This window comes from Salmo salar, chromosome ssa10 (genome assembly GCF_905237065.1).
Source record: "Salmo salar chromosome ssa10, Ssal_v3.1, whole genome shotgun sequence".
In the NCBI taxonomy this organism is placed as follows: Eukaryota; Metazoa; Chordata; class Actinopteri; order Salmoniformes; family Salmonidae; genus Salmo; species Salmo salar.
This window is the reverse complement of record NC_059451.1, coordinates 54,180,950-54,195,929: the sequence shown is the minus strand read 5'-3', so window position 1 is coordinate 54,195,929 and position 14,980 is coordinate 54,180,950.

Sequence of the window (14,980 nt, the reverse complement as noted above, 5' to 3'; positions counted from 1 at the left end):
ACGGCAAGCGGTACCGGAGCGCCAAATCTAAGTCCAAGAGGCTTCAAGACAGTTTCTACCCCCAAGCCATGACTCCTGAACATATAATCAATTCAATCCCCCCGTCTTTTACACCACTGCTACTCTCTGTTGTTATCTATGCGTGGTCACTAATAACTCTACCTACATGTACTGTACATATTACCTCAACTAACTGGTGCCCCCACACATTGACTCTGTACCGGTACCCCCTGTATATAGTCTTTCTATTGTTATTTTACTGCTGCTCTTTAATTACTTGTTTCTTTTATTTCTTATTCTTATTCATATTTTTTTTTTTTACTGTAAGGTCAATCTATACCTGTTATGTTCGGCGCATGTGACTAACAAAATTTGATTTGATTTGAACTAAATCTCTCTCTCTCGCGTCTTCATTTAAAAGAAAATAATTTGTTTAAAAATGTTCAACTATTGTCTATCTCTCTCTTTGAGTCAACTACTCACTATATGTTATACATTTACTATAGTTTTATCTAAGAAGGAAAACTTTTAATGAAATTTACTGAGGAGGATTGTCCTCCCATTTCTCCTCTGAGGAGCCTCCACTGACACAGACCCTGTCATAGAGGGTTACCCCACAGTCCCTATCATAGAGGGTTATTCCACAGTCCTTTTCATAGAGGGTTACCCCACAGACCCTATCATAGAGGGTTACCCCACAGACCCTATCATAGAGGGTTACCCCACAGACCCTATCATAGAGGGTTACCCCACAGACCCTATCATAGAGGGTTGCCACACAGACCCTATCATAGAGGGTTAAACAACATACCCTATCATAGAGGCTTACCCCACAGACCCTATCATAGAGGGTTACCCCACAGACCCTATCATGGAGGTTTACCCCACAGACCCTATCATAGAGGGTTACCCCACAGTCCCTATCATAGAGGGTTACCACACAGACCCTAACATAGAGGGTCACCCCACATACCCTATCATGGAGGGTTACCCCACAGACCCTGTCTTGGAGGGTTACCCCACAGACCATATCATAGTGGGTTACCCCACAGACCCTATCATAGAGGGTTACCACACAGACCCTATTATACAGGGTTAGCCCACAGACCCTATCATAGAGGGTTACCCCATAGACCCTATCAAAGAGGGTTACTCCACAGACCTTATCATAGAGGGTTACCCCACATACCCTATCATGGAGGGTTACCCCACAGTCCCTGTCTTGGAGGGTTACCCCACAGACCATATCATAGTGGGTTACTCCACAGACCCTATCATAGAGGGTTACCACACAGACCCTATCATACTGGGTTACCCCACAGACCCTATCATAGAGGGTTACCCCATAGACCCTATCAAAGAGGGTTACTCCACAGACCTTATCATAGAGGGTTACCCCACAGACCCTATCATAGGGGGTTACCCCACAGACCCTATCATAGAAGGTTACCCCACAGACCCTATCATAGAGGGTTACCCCACAGACCCTATTATAGAGGGTTACCCCACAGTCCCTATCATAGAGGGTTACCCCTCAGTCCCTATCATGGAGGGCTACCCCACAGACCCTATCATAGAGGGTTACCCCACAGACCCTATCATAGAGGGTTACCACACAGACCCTATCATAGAGGGTTACCCCACAGACCCTATCATAGAGAGTTACCCCACAGACCCATCATAGAGGGTTACCCCACAGACCCTATCATAGAGAGTTACCCCACAGACCCTATCATAGAGGGTTACCCCACAGACCCTATCATGGAGGGTTACCCCACAGACCCTTTCATAGAGGGTTACACCACAGACCCTATCATAGAGGGTTACCCCACAGACCCTATCATAGAGGGTTACCCCACAGACCCTATCATGGAGGGTTACCCCCACAGACCCTATCATAGAGGGTTACTCCACAGACCCTATAATAGAGGGTTACCCCACAGACCCTTTCATAGAGGGTTACCCCACAGACCCTATCATGGAGCGTTACCCCACAGACCCTATCATAGAGGGTTACCCCACAGACCCTTTCATAGAGGGTTACCCCACAGACCCTATCATGGAGCGTTACCCCACAGACCCTATCATAGAGGGTTACCTCCCAGACCCTATCATGGAGGTTTACCCCACAGACCCTGTCATAGAGGGTTACCCCACAGACCCTGTCATAGAGGGTTACCCCACAGACCCTATCATAGAGGGTTACCACACAGACCCTATCATAGAGGGTTACCCCACAGTCCCTATCATAGAGAGTTACCACACAGACCCTAACATAGAGGGTTACCCCACATTCCCTATCATAAAGGGTTACCCCACAGACCCTATCATAGAGGGTTACCCTACAGTCCCTATCATAGAGGGTTACCCCACAGACCCTATCATAGAGGGTTACCACACAGACCCTATCATAGTGGGTTACCCCCACAGACCCTGTCGTAGAGGGTTACCCCCACAGACCCTGTCGTAGAGGGTTACCCCACAGACCCTATCATAGAGGGTTACCCCACAGACCCTATCATAGAGGGTTACCCCACAGTTCTTATCACAGAGGGTTACCCCCACAGTCCCTATTATAGACGGTTAACCACACATACCCTATCATAAAGGGTTACCCACACAGACCCTATCATAGAGGGTTACCCACACAGACCCTATCATAGAGGGTTACCCCACAGACCTTATCATAGAGGGTTACCCCCACAGTCATAGACGGTTACCCCTTAGAGGGTTACCCACACAGACCCTATCATAGAGGGTTACCCACACAGACCCTATCATAGAGGGCCCCTCTCTGCTTCAACAGCAGCGTTATTGAAATCATCCAACCTAGTTGTGTTCGGGCGATAAAGAAGGCTCATTGGTCCTCTATTAACATTCATTACAGCCCTATAAGCCAGAGTAATTACAGGCCCAAGTGCAGAGAGGAAAAGCAGTCTACACTGCTAGTAATTTGATTTGCATCTACTCTAATAACTTCTTTTGTGCGTGTTTATGTGCCGTGGCAGAACACAAGTGCCGTTTGACTGCAGGCTGTGCAAAGCCAGTAAAAAAAGAAAAAGAAAAGAGAGCCTTTTAAAATTCTGAAATTGAGTTGCGTAGATTCCTTCCTCCGTTCCTTTCAGTGCTCGAAATGCCTCACAATCTGCTGCTAAAGAGTCCAGATTGGCATGATCCAAAAATGATCATCCAGAAGGGACTGCACTCATTCTTCAGTTTTGATAGTTCTGAGTAAAAATGAAGGGTCAGTGGAAGGAATGGGGCTGATGTTGAATGGGATACCATTTCTATCGAGCTGATAACCGTTGAAACACTGCATTACATTATTCGGTATTAATTATGCCTGTAAAGTATCGTACGAGTGACAAGGTAGGTATGTATCATTGCTATATGATTTAATATCAAAGGTGTCGCGCCGTGCCTCCAACAAACGCTTCGGCACATTTCATTTATGTACTTAAAGCACATTCATTCATGATTACATGATTGCCTGTCAAGTATAGTTCCACACAGTTAGTTGTGTTATGGTTGGAGGCTATGGACGTGTGTAGACAGGGTGAGAAAGGTAGGGTATCAATCAGTAACTAATAGACTGAAATCATCTGAGGATGCGTTTCAAATGGCAGCCTATTCCCCTATCGGTTCTGATCAAAAGTAATGCACTATATAGGGAGTAGGGTTCCATTTGGGATGTACACATAATGTTCCACAGGGTTATGGAGCCAGTCATTAATGTTCCACAGGGTTATGGAGCCAGTCATTAATGTTCCACAGGGTTATGGAGCCAGTCATTAATGTTCCACAGGGTTATGGAGACAGTCATTAATGTTCCACAGGGTTATGGAGACAGTCATTAATGTTCCACAGGGTTATGGAGCCAGTCAGTAATGTTCCACAGGGTTATGGGCCTGTCATTTATGTTCCACAGGGTTATGGAGCCAGTCATTTCATTAATGTTCCACAGGGTTATGGAGCCAGTCATTAATGTTCCACAGGGTTATGGAGCCAGTCATTTCATTAATGTTCCACAGGGTTATGGAGCCAGTCATTAATGTTCCACAGGGTTATGGAGCCAGTCATTAATGTTCCACAGGGTTATGGAGCCAGTCATTTCATTAATGTTCCACAGGGTTATGGAGACAGTCATTAATGTTCCACAGGGTTATGGAGCCAGTCATTAATGTTCCACAGGGTTATGGAGCCAGTCATTAATGTTCCACAGGGTTATGGAGCCAGTCATTAATGTTCCACAGGGTTATGGAGACAGTCATTAATGTTCCACAGGGTTATGGAGCCAGTCATTTCATTAATGTTCCACAGCGTTATGGAGCCTGTCATTAATGTTCCACAGGGTTATGGAGCCAGTCATTAATGTTCCACAGGGTTATGGAGCCAGTCAATTCATTTGAAAAGACTGGGCAAAGCTTTCTCTACTTTTGTTTCTCTCTGTAAAAGTGTTTTCCGTTCTGACAATTCACCACCGGGATTGCTTTCTCTCTGGGTTACCTGGTTGCATGACGATAATCATATTCAAACTGGAGAATATGCCTGTTTGTTTTTACAGTGATGATGAGTTTATGTTATCATTATCATCATCATCGGTTAGGTTAGGTTAGGTTAGGTTAGGTTAGGTTAGGTTAGGTTAGGTCAGATCAGGTTAGGTTAGGTTAGGTCAGATCAGATCAGTTTAGTTTAGTTTAGTTTAGTTTAGGTTAGGTTAGGTTAGGTTAGATTAGATTAGGTTAGATTAGGTTCGATTAAATTAGATTAGATTAGTTTAGTTTAGTTTAGATTAGGTTACATTAGATTAGGTTAGGTTAGGTTAGGTTAGGTTAGGTTAGGTTAGATTAGGTTAGATAGATTATATTAGGTTAGGTTAGGTTAGGTTAGGTTAGGTTAGGTTAGGTTAGATTAGGTTAGGTTAGATTAATTTAGTTTAGTTTAGATTAGGTTAGATTAGGTTAGATTATATTATATTATATTAGTTTAGTTTAGTTTAGATTAGGTTAGATTAGGTTAGATTATATTAGATTAGGTTAGATTAATTTAGTTTAGATTAGGTTAGATTAGGTTAGATTATATTATATTATATTAGTTTAGTTTAGTTTAGATTAGGTTAGATTAGGTTAGATTATATTAGATTAGGTTAGATTAATTTAGTTTAGATTAGGTTCGATTATATTAGGTTAGGTGTCACGACTTTGCCGAAGTTGGTCCCTCTCCTTGTTCGGGCGGCGTTCGGCGGTCGCCAGTGACTTCTCTGCCGCCAGTACGCACCTCACTACATTAGGTTAGGTTAGGTTAGATTAGGTTAGATTAGGTTAGTTTAAATTAGGTTAGGTTAGTTTAGGTTAGTGTTAAGGATACAGGTATCCTGTGTATGTATCCTGTGTGTGTGTGTGTTTCTTTTCTCTCCTTCTCCCCTCACAGGTGACAATCATCATTCCCCAATCAGTCATCAATCAGTCACCAACCAAGACACCTGCTCCTTTTCCCTCAACCAATCACATCCCTTTCCCTTGGTTTAAAAACCCAGCCAGTTGTTTTCTCTTGAGTTCAATCTCATTCTCTGTAGCTCGAACTCTCTGTGTTCAATATCTCTGTGTCTATATCGCTCTCTCTCTTTGAATACAGATCTCTCTTTTGTTTTTGGCAACTACATGTCACTTTGTCCGTCAGCCTGTGAGTATTGTTTTTGTTAAAGTGTTGACTGTTTGTTTGATGGTGGGAAAAGGGGGTACCAAGACAAGTCGCCCATGGGCATACACTACCCGTAGGTAACCCTTGTCTAAATACCCTAGTTAGAACTGGGCGGACCGGCCCACATTATTTTTGGTTAGTTAGCTAGCTGTTCTTGAAGTAGGCTAGTCTAGTTTTGGGGTGTTTTGGATTATTGTTTCTTTCCTTGGGTCCAGCTCAGCTCCTTTTCCCGCCCCCCTTTACCATGTGTTCTAAAATAAACCTTTAGTGTTTGACGGTAAATTTAAGTTGTCTGTGGTTATTTGTTCTCACTGTTCTTTATCACTGTTATAATTTGCATGAGTTATGTTACGGGTCTCGTTTCCATCCCCCCTAGACTGCAGGGCCAAAGGGATTCGTAACGGTTAGGTTAGGGTAAGTTAGTTTAGGTTAGGTTACATTAGGTTAGGTGTCACGCCTTGACCCTAGTAAGATGTAATTTTCTATAGTAGAGTAGGTCAGGGCGTGACAGGGGGTGTTCTATGTTTTCTATTTCTATGTTGGGATTGTTTGGGTTGATCTCTAATTGGAGGCAGCTGATCATCGTTGCCTCTGATTAGAGATCATATTTAAGTAGGGGTTTTTCTTCCTGGGTTTTGTGGGTATGTCACAACTGTCGAAAGGATTGGACCAAGGCGCAGCGTGTAGAGTGCTCATCTTTTTTTTTTATTTACGTAAAGTGAACACTTAAACAAAAAATTAACAAATCGACACATGACAGTTCCGTAAGGTACACGGACTATAAGAAAAACAACCACCCACAACCCACAGGAAAAAACAGGCTGCCTAATTATGGCTTCCAATCAGAGACAATGAAAGACACCTGCCTCTGATTAGAAACCATACTCGGCCACACATAGAAAATGAACATAGAAAATGAAAACTAGAACAAATCCCCATGAAACAAACCAACCACAAAACACACCAAAAACAACACCCCCTGCCACGCCCTGACCATACAAGAATGACAAATGACCCTTTACTGGTCTGGACGTGACAGTAACCCCCCCCCCCCCCGAAGGTGCAAACCCCGACTGCACCTCAAAACAAAAAAACCCCCACAAAAACAACCCCAAACCTAAAGGGAGGGAAGGGAGGGTGGCCACCGTCAATGACGGTTCCTGTGCTACACCCCCCCCTTCGCCAATCCTCCCACTACGGAGGTGGCTCTGGCTCCGGGCGTAGCTCCCGTTCTGCGCTGCCGACCCCCACTGGAGGCTCTGGGCTGTAGACCGTTGCTGAAGACTCTGGGCTGCAGACCACCACTGAAGGCTCTTGGCTGCAGACCACCGCTGAAGGCTCTTGGCTGCAGACCACCGCTGAAGGCTCTGGGTTGCAGACCACCGCTGAAGGCTCTGGGTTGCAGCCCACCGCTGGAGGCTCCGGACTAGGAGGCGTCGCTGGAGGCTGTGGACTGGGAGGCGTTGCTGGAGGCTCCGGACTGGGGTTGCTGGAGGCTCCGGACTGGGAGGCGTCGCTGGAGGCTCCGGACTGGGAGGCGTCGCTGGAGGCTCCGGACTGGGAGGCGTCGCTGGAGGCTCCGGACTGGGAGGCGTCGCTGGAGGCTCCGGACTGAGGGGCGTCGCTGGAGGCTCCGGGCTGAGGGGCGTCGCTGGAGGCTCCGGGCTGAGGGGCGTCGCTGGAGGCTCCGGGCTGAGGGGCGTCGCTGGAGGCTCCGGGCTGAGGAGCGTCGCTGGAGGCTCCGGGCTGGGGGGGTAGTGCGCACTGCCACCTGTGTCAGCTCCCCGTCCTCATCCTGAGAAGTGTGTGAAAGATCCAGAACAAGTGATACCGGTGATACACACCAGGTCTCCAGTAAGTCTCAACAGCCCTTCGCACTCTCTCTCCAGTGCGCCTCCAAAGCCCAGTATGTCCTGTGCCTGCTCCTCGCACTCTCTTTCCAGTGCGCCTCCAAAGCCCAGTATGTCCTGTGCCTGCTCCTCGCACTCTCCCTACAGTGCGCTTCCACAGCCCAGTAAGTCCTGTGCCTCCTCCCCGCACTTGACCTGAGGTGCGTGTCATCAGCCCGGTGTCACCTGTACCAGTCCCACGCATCAGACCTCCGGTGCGCATCCACAGCCCAGTACATCCTGTGCCTGCTCCTCGCACTCTCCCTCCAGTGCGCTTCCACAGCCCAGTACGTCCTGTGCCTGCTCTTCGCACTCTCCCTCCAGTGCGCTTCCACAGCCCAGTACGTCCTGTGCCTCCTCCCCGCACTCGACCTGAGGTGCATGTTACCAGTCTGACGTCACCTATGCCAGTCTTCAGTCCGGAGCCTCCAGCGACGCTCCCCAGTCCGGAGCCTCCAGCGACGCTCCCCAGTCCGGAACCTCCAGCGGCGCTCCCCAGTCCGGAACCTCCAGCGGCGCTCCCCAGTCCGGAGCCTCCAGCGGCGCTCCCCAGTCCGGAGCCTCCAGCGGCGCTCCCCAGTCCGGAGCCTCCAGCGGCCCGGAGCCTCCAGCGGCGGCCCGGAGCCTCCAGCGGCGGCCTGCAGCCCAGAACCTCCAGCAATGATCTACAGTCCGGTTCCTTCAACGACGATCCACGGTCAGGTGGTAATAAAGCAGAAGGATCAGCGGGTGGAGCAGGGAGTACGCCCCAAACCGGATCCGCCTCCTATGCTGGAGGTTAAGGTTATGTGGACTGCATTTGAGCCACCCTAGTCAATTATCACCCTCCCTTTTGTTTTGTGGTTTCTTTATTGATTATGTTGCATTCGGGTTCTGCACCTTTGGGGGGGGGGGGGTACTGTCACGTCCTGACCCTAGTAAGATGTCATTTTCTATAGTAGAGTAGGTCAGGGCGTGATGGGGTGTTTTGGGTTGTTCTATGTTTTAGTTCTAGTTTTTATATTTCTATGTTGGGATTGTTTGGGCTGATCTCTAATTGGAGGCAGCTGATCATCGTTGCCTCTGATTAGAGATCATATTTAAGTAGGGGTTTTTCTTCCTTGATTTTGTGGGTAGTTGTTTTCTGTTTAGTCTATGTCACCTGACGGAACTGTTGTCGGTCGTTTTGTTGTTTTGTTTAAGTATATTCATTAAAAGTAAATATGACCACTCTGCACGCTGCGCCTTGGTCCCCTTTATACGACCCACGTTAGATTATGTTATATTAGGTTAGATTCGGTTAAATTAGGTTAGGTTAGATTAGATTAGGTTAGGTTATTTTAGGTTAGGTCTATAGTCTATAGCGCGCTACTTTTAAGGGTGAACACAGCCCAAGCTTCCTGTACCAGCCAGCAACAGACATAGCCCCCAAGGGGACAGAGACCTGGATGTATGGTCTGCATCCCGCCTGTATCCCCGCCCAGTCGGTGAGATGAGCACCAAGGTCTTTCCCCCTGTGAGTGGAGGAGAATAGAGAAGGTATTCCACAAAGCTGATGAGGTCCCGGGGTTAAGACCAGGCTTTTGTTAGGGGACAATCACTTCCTATTTACCTGCCGGCTCCTGCCTTTCTTCTCCAGCCAACTGTGAAAACCAACTGTCTACCTTTGACCAGAGCCATAGGCCTTTTGGTTTGTTTTAGACAAATAGGGCCACAGGGCTCTGGTCAAAAGTAGTGCAGTATATAGGGAATAGGGTGCCATTTGGGACGCAACCTAGGTCATTGTCTCTGTGACAAATAGAGGTTCTGCGTTGGGATTCGCTTGCTTGCACCTCAATGGAGCACTTGTGGAGGGGCGTGTGGCGGGATGGGCTCTCCGTGGCCGTGATCTTGTGGTCCTCCTGTCAAAAAAATTCAGGAAAAGCTTTTCTTAGGCTGGACTGGAGAGGTTTTGGGTTCCATTAACCATCTACGTGTTATCTAGTACAGCTAAATTCAGTCTTATTAGAAGAAAGATCACATCCGACATTTTAAAGGCTGGGCTAACTGAAAACAATCACATTCCCTGTGACAAATCTTATTTCTCATTTGTCAGATAGTAGAACCAAAAAAGCTTTGGCCAGATCCCGATGTGAATCTGTATTTAACAGCAGTATCAGCTGATGTCCTGTAATGTAGATCTGATGTGAATCTATATTTAACAGCAGTATCAACTGATGTACTGTAATGTAGATCTGATGTGAATCTGTATTTAACAGCAGTATCAACTGATGTCTGTAATGTAGATCTGATGTGTCTCCTGTTTGTATGTGTTTATACATTCTGCTTTTAACAACTCTACAGATATCTTCACGGCTTTCTTTGGAACTGATTTTCTAAAGACTCAAGGTCTCTGTACATTCGCTAAAACACTGTTTTTTTTTGTAAAACAAACTGAAAGCTCTCAGGTCACTGACCGCTTGAGGACAACAACAACAAAAAAGTAATAAAAAAATAGAATAAAATCATATTTCGAAATGCAGTACAATACAAATGATTTCCTAGAAATTGAACTTTACGTAGAGAGTGAACTGTAGGACAGATTGAGTGTCAGTCGGTTGTTTTCAGTCAGCTTGTCAAAGCTGTTCCCAATGCGTCTTTCTCTAAACAGCCATGAAAGACATCCATTGTCCTCTGGCAGTTGACTTTAGATCTCAGAGAAGGTGACGTCACCACACGATTGCTGCTACTGGTGCTCCACAGATAACTAGCTAGCGATTTCACATTGGCTATGTGGTATACATCCATTGTCCTCCACAGGCCCTGTGTAGGGAATAGAGGCTCTGGCACAGACAGGCTCCAGCCAGCCAGTGAGCGGTGACCACCAGCCAGTCAAGAGGTGACCGCCAGCGAGCCAGTCAAGAGGTGATTGCCAGCCAGTCAAGAGGTGACGTACAGCCAGTCAAGAGGTGACCGCCAGCCAGCCAGTCAAGAGGTGATTGCCAGCCAGTCAAGAGGTGACGGACAGCCAGCCTACCCAGCCAGTCAAGAGGTGACCGCCAGCCAGCCAAGAGGTGACTGTCTGACAGACAAGAGGTGACTGTCTGACAAACAAGAGGTGACAGACAGACAGACAGACAGACAGACAGACAAGAGGTGACCGCCAGACAAGAGGTGACCGCCAGACAGACAGACAGTCAAGAGGTGACCGCCAGACAGACAGACAGTCAAGAGGTGACCGCCAGACAGACAGACAGTCAAGAGGTGACCGCCAGACAGTCAAGAGGTGACCGCCAGTCAGACAGACAGACAGACAGTCAAGAGGTGACAGACAGACAGACAGACAGACAGACAGACAGACAGACAGACAGACAGACAAGAGGTGACCGCCAGACAAGAGGTGACCGCCAGACAGACAGACAGTCAAGAGGTGACCGCCAGACAGACAGACAGTCAAGAGGTGACCGCCAGACAGACAGACAGTCAAGAGGTGACCGCCAGACAGTCAAGAGGTGACCGCCAGTCAGACAGACAGACAGACAGTCAAGAGGTGACAGACAGACAGACAGACAGACAGACAGACAGACAGACAGACAGACAAGAGGTGACCGCCAGTCAGACAGACAGAGAGCGAGTCAAGAGGTGGCCGCCAGTCAGACAGACAGACAGCCAGTCAAGTCAGCCAGCCAGCCAGCCAGTCAAGAGGTGACCACCAGCCAGTCAAGAGGTGGCCGCCAGTCAGACAGCCAGCCAGCCAGTCAAGAAGTGGCCGCCAGTAAGACAGACAGATAGCCAGCCAGTTAAGTCAGCCAGCCAGACAGTCAAGAGGTGACCACCAGCCAGTCAAGAGGTGACCACCAGTCAGACAGACAGATAGCCAGCCAGTCAAGTCAGCCAGCCAGCCAGCCAACCAGCCAGTCAAGTCAGCCAGCCAGCCAGCCAGTCAAGAGGTGACCACCAGCCAGTCAAGAGGTGGCCGCCAGTCAGACAGCCAGCCAGTCAAGAAGTGGCCGCCAGTAAGACAGACAGATAGCAAGCCAGTTAAGTCAGCCAGCCAGACAGTCAACATGGTGGATATGGGAAAAGACCACTGGTGCCATGGTCTCAACATGGTGGATATGAGAAAAGACCACTGGTGCCATGGTCTCAACATGGTGGATATGGGAAAAGACCACTGGTGCCATGGTCTCAACATGGTGCATATGGGAAAAGACCACTGGTGCCATGGTCTCAACATGGTGGATATGGGAAAAGACCACTGGTGCCATAGTCTCAACATGGTGGATATGGGAAAAGACCACTGGTGCCATAGTCTCAACGTGGTGGATATGGGAAAAGACCCCTGGTGCCATGGTCTCAACGTGGTGGATATGGGAAAAGACCACTTGTGTCATAGTCTCAACGTGGTGGATATGGGAAAAGACCACTGGTGCCATGATATAATGCAATGGGTTACTATCCAACAAGATGTTGTAATCCACATTACACTGCGGGTGAAGAGCAATAGAGGCCATGCCTGATGGGACCAGCATGGTCCTGTGAGGCTCAGTTGGTGAGAGCATTAGGCTAGCAACGGCAAAGTCATGGGTTAAATTCCTGTTGGGAACACACACAGTGACTTCAGAAAGTATTCACACCCCATGATTTATTCCACATTTTGTTGTGTTACAGCCTGAATTTAAAATGGAATCAATTGAGATTGTGTGTCATTGGTCTACCCATAATACCCCATAATGTCAAAGTGGAATTATGTTTTTAGAAATATTTACAAATTCATTTAAAATGAAAAGATGAAATGTCTTGAGTATATAAGTATTCAACTCTTTTGTTATGGCAATCCTAAATAAGTTCAGGAGTATAAATTCGCTTAACAAGTCCCATGATAAGTTGCATGGACTTTTGAATGACTACCTCATCTATATACCGCACATATACAATTATCTGTAAGGTTCCTCAGTCGAGCAGTGAATTTCAAACACAGATTCAACATAAAGACCAGGGAGTTTTTCCAACACCTCGCAAAGAAGGGAACCTATTCGGAGATGGATAAAAATAAAAAAGCAGATATTTAATATCCTTTTGAGAATTGTGAAGCTATTAATTACACTTTGGATGGTGTATCAATACACCCAGTCACTACAAAGATACAGGCATCCTTCCTAACTCAGTTACCGGAGAGGAAGGAAACTACTCAGGGATTTCACCATGAGGCCAATGGTGACTTTAAAACAGTTACAGAGTTTAATGGCTGTGATAGGGGAGAACTGAGGATGGATCAACAACATTGTAATTACTCCACAATACTAACCTAAAATGACAGACTGAAAAGTAGGAAGCCTGTACAGAATAAAAATATTCTAAAACATTCATCCTGTTTGCAACAAGACAGTAAAGTAAAACTGCATAAAATGTGGCAAATGAAGGAACTTCATGTCCTGAGTACAAAGAGTTATGTTTGGGGCAAATCCAACACAACTCATCACTGAATAGCACTCTTCATATTTTCATGTATAGTGGTGGCTGCATCATGTTATGGGGATGCTTGTCATTGGCAAGGACTAGGGATTTTTGGGGGGAGGGATAAACACAGGCAAAATCCTAGAGGAAAACCAGGTTCAGTCTGCTTTCCAATAGAACCTGGGAGATAAAGTCACCTTTCAGCAGGACAATAACCTACAATACAAGGCTAAATATACACTGGAGTTGCTTACCAAGACAACATTGAACGTTCCTGAGTGGCCGAGTTACAGTTTTGACTGACTTAAATCGTCTTGAAAATCTATGGCAAGACTTGAAAATGGCTGTCTAGCAAAGATCAACAACCATTGACAGCTTGAAGAATATAAAAAAGAATACTGTGTAAATATTTTACAATCCAGGTGTGCAAAGCTCTTAACCTGTTAGGGCTAGGGGGCAGTATTTACACCGCCGGATAAAAAACTTACCCGATTTAATCTGGTTACCACTCCTACCCAGTAACTAGAATATGCATATACTTATTACATATGGATAGAAAACACCCTAAAGTTTCTAAAACTGTTTGAATGGTGTCTGTGAGTATAACAGAACTCATTTGGCAGGCAAAGATCTGAGACGGTTTCATGCAGGAAGTGGCCTGTCTGAAAAGGTGTCGTTCTTCTTGTCTCTGTTTATTGAAGAGTGAGGATCTTAGCTGTCCCGTGACACTTCCTACGGCTGCCATAGGCTCTCAGAAGGCGGCAAAATGCAGAACCGTGGCTTTGCAGGCTCTGGCTGAAAAAAAGTAGCGCGTTTGGGTAGTGGCTGGTTACAGTACTGTGAGACTCAGGCTCGTGCCCGCGTCGACCGAAAGGTTTGTTTTCATTCCTCTGTTTAGCTAAATGGACATTCCCGGTCGGAATATTATCGTTTTTTTACGAGAAAAATTGCATAAAAATGGATTTTAAACAGCGGTTGACATGCTTTGAAGTACGGTAATGGAATATTTAGATTTTTTTTGTCATGAATTGCGCCATGCGCACGACCCTGATTTACCATTTCAGATAGTGTCTGGGACGCACGAACAAAACGGCGCTATTCGGATATAACGATGGATTATTTTGGACCAAACCAACATTTGTTATTGAAGTAGCAGTCCTGGGAGTGCATTCTGACGAAGACAACAAAAGGTAATCAAACTTTTATAATAGTAAATCTGATTATGGTGAGTGCTAAACTTGCCGGGTGTCTAAATAGCTAGCCCGTGATGCCTGGGCTATGTACTTAGAATATTGCAAAATGTGCTTTCACCAAAAAGCTATTTTAAAATCGGACATATCGAATGCATAGAGGAGGTCTGTATCTATAATTCTTAAAATAATTGTTATGCTTTTTGTGAACGTTTATCGTGAGTAATTTAGTAAATTGTTAGCGAATTCCCCGGAAGTTTGCGGGGGTATGCTAGTTCTGAACGTCACATGCTAATGTAAAAAGCTGGTTTTTGATATAAATATGAACTTGATTGAACAAAACATGCATGTATTGTATAACATAATGTCCTAGGGTTGTCATCTGATGAAGATCATCAAAGGTTAGTGCTGCATTTAGCTGTCTTCTGGGTTTTTGTGACATTATATGCTAGCTTGAGAAATGGGTGTCTGATTATTTCTGGCTTGGTACTCTGCTGACATAATCTAATGTTTTGCTTTCGTTGTAAAGCCTTTTTGAAATCGGACAGTGTGGTTAGATTAACGAGAGTCTTGTCTTCAAATAGCTGTAAAATAGTCATATGTTTGAGAAATTGAAGTAATAGCATTTCAAAGGTTTTGAAAATCGCGCCACAGGATTCAACTGGCTGTTACCTAGGTGGGACGAATTCGTCCCGCCTAGCCCAGAGAGTTAAGAGACTTACCTAGAAAGACCCACAGCTGTAATCGCTGCCAAAGGTGCGATTGACTCAGGTATTGACTCAGGGG